At 46.0% G+C, this 2,767-nt stretch overlaps 1 protein-coding gene across 1 annotated transcript in view; it reads left to right on the top strand.

Annotated features, from left to right (window-relative positions):
• The first annotated feature begins 642 nt into the window (after positions 1-642).
• Positions 643-2,767, top strand: part of LOC123755820 (uncharacterized) — an 82,589-nt gene continuing 80,464 nt past the window's right edge. The window contains exon 1 of the mRNA XM_069299883.1: positions 643-802. The gene's annotated coding sequence lies outside the window, so the exon portion shown is untranslated. The remainder of the gene's footprint in view (positions 803-2,767) is intronic.

The following is a 2,767-nucleotide window of genomic DNA, read 5'->3' as shown; positions in this document are numbered from 1 at the left end:
ATGGTTTACAGGGGACGAGTAGTTAATGATTGGCGCATTTTTCTCGGTATATATGCAAGCCAAGCCTACTGTAGGTCTTCCGTAGGCCTACTGTAGGTCTACCGTAGGTCTTCCGTAGGCCTACTGTAGGCCTACGGTAGGCCTGGCTTGTTGCTGCTCTAGACATTATGGGAGTCGAACGGGTTATCTTGGCTGGTTAGTGTGTTCTCGTGTTGGCCCTGTGTCAAGGGCTGCAATTGATGTAGTTAATTAACGATTGATGTCGTTGATTTAATGTTGGGGTAAGAGCCGGCAGCAAGCCGGAGAGAGAGAGAGTGGGGGGGGAGGAGGACCTTCTTGTGTTTCATCACTACATTTGTCTAAGACAGTACTATTAAGGACTAATACCAGTATTGCTTGTAACACCATCACCACCACTACCACCACCACCAACCACACCACCACCACCATCACCATCACCACCACTACCACCTCCCCCCCCCCCCACACCACCACCACCACCACCATCACCACCACTACCACCATCACCAACCACACCACCACCACCATCACCACCACTACCACCACCACCAACCACACCACCACCACCATCACCATCACCACCACTACCACCTCCCCCCCCACCACCACCACCACCACCACCACTAACAATGTTCCCTTACAGCCACACGGCTGCTCTCAGGGGCAGGCGCCAGGAGTGTGGAGTTCTCCCAGCCACAGTACTGTGTGGTGGTGGGGGAGGACGCCCCCGTGGCCACCACTGTGCTCCGCCTCGCCCTCAACCACAACCACCACCACACAGGTTCGTTACAGAGAGAGAGAGAGAGAGAGAGAGAGAGAGAGAGAGAGAGAGAGAGAGAGAGAGAGAGAGAGAGAGAGAGACTGTCTATCAGGGAGTCATAGTAACTATCTATCGCAAAATCTAGAAACAATGACAACTTAAAAGTGCTTTTATATTATGCCTTAGGCCTATCAACCTCTAGGGGGGATTATTTACACCTATCAACCCCCTGGGAGGGTTATTAAGGCGTCTCAACCTCTTGAGAATGAATTTACCACATATGTACTTATCAACATACCAAATACTGACTATAAGCAATAAGTCATATATGTACTATCTTGTGCGAGAGCGGGGTTGTGAGAATAGATGACTCAACTACAGCAGCAACCAAAAACAGCAGTTAACCAACATTACACAACCCCACACCCCCCCCTCCTCCCCCTCCCACCCCCTCCCCCCAAAAAAAGAAACACACACACACAACAGTAAGCCTAAACAGCTGAAAATTGTCCCAAAGCAACAAGTGTCAATTTCCTATCACCTGACAAATGGGTTATAAACCTTGGTGATATCCAATTCCCTCTCCGGGAACACAGTGCTATCCCACCTGATAAAGGTCTTAATAGCGGAGATAATAATGAAATAGTTATTAAACTGTAATTATCTGTTATTACTATTAATTATTTAATAATTTGTGTAATTGTTTTTCCCCTCATTTATGCCAATTTTTTTTTTGGTCCCCCATGTTGTAGGGAGGAAGGGCAGGCCTTGTTACCTGTGTTAATTGGCTGAAGAGTGGTAAATAGCCCAGGTTAAAATGTATGTTTGATTGTGTATTTGAATGGCTGATGTTCATGATTTTTTTTTTTTTGAGCTAAGGTTATGATATGTTGTTTGTTGTGAATGTCAGTTATGACCAGTTATGACCAACGACCACGAGTTATGACCAGTTATGACCAGTTATGACCAACGACCACGAGTTATGACCAGTTATGACCAGTTATGACCAACGACCACGAGTTATGACCAGTTATGACCAGTTATGACCAACGACCACGAGTTATGACCAGTTATGACCAACGACCACGAGTTATGACCAGTTATGACCAGTTATGACCAGTTATGACCAACGACCACGAGTTATGACCAGTTATGACCAGTTATGACCAACGACCACGAGTTATGACCAGTTATGACCAGTTATGACCAGTTATGACCAACGACCACGAGTTATGACCAGTTATGACCAGTTATGACCAGTTATGACCCGGTTATGACCAGTTATGACCAACGACCACGAGTTATGACCAGTTATGACCAGTTATGACCAGTTATGACCAACGACCACGAGTTATGACCAGTTATGACCCGGTTATGACCAGTTATGACTAACGACCACGAGTTATGACCAGTTATGACCCGGTTATGACCAGTTATGACCAACGACCACGAGTTATGACCAGTTATGACCAGTTATGACCAGTTATGACCAGTTATGACCAGTTATGACCAGTTATGACCCGGTTATGACCAGTTATGACTAACGACCACGAGTTATGACCAGTTATGACCAGTTATGACCAGTTATGACCAGTTATGACCAACGACCACGAGTTATGACCAGTTATGACCAGTTATGACCAACGACCACGAGTTATGACCAGTTATGACCAGTTATGACCAGTTATGACCAGTTATGACCAACGACCACGAGTTATGACCAGTTATGACCCGGTTATGACCAGTTATGACTAACGACCACGAGTTATGACCAGTTATGACCCGGTTATGACCAGTTATGATCAACGACCACGAGTTATGACCCGGTTATGACCAGTTATGACCAACGACCACGAGTTATGACCAGTTATGACCAGTTATGACCAGTTATGACCAGTTATGACCAACGACCACGAGTTATGACCAGTTATGACCCGGTTATGACCAGTTACGACCAACGACCACGAGTTATGACCATATTTGTAC

Source organism: Procambarus clarkii, chromosome 43 (genome assembly GCF_040958095.1).
Source record: "Procambarus clarkii isolate CNS0578487 chromosome 43, FALCON_Pclarkii_2.0, whole genome shotgun sequence".
In the NCBI taxonomy this organism is placed as follows: Eukaryota; Metazoa; Arthropoda; class Malacostraca; order Decapoda; family Cambaridae; genus Procambarus; species Procambarus clarkii.
The sequence above is the reverse complement of the archived record's forward strand: the minus strand, read 5'-3'. Positions and strand labels throughout refer to the sequence as shown.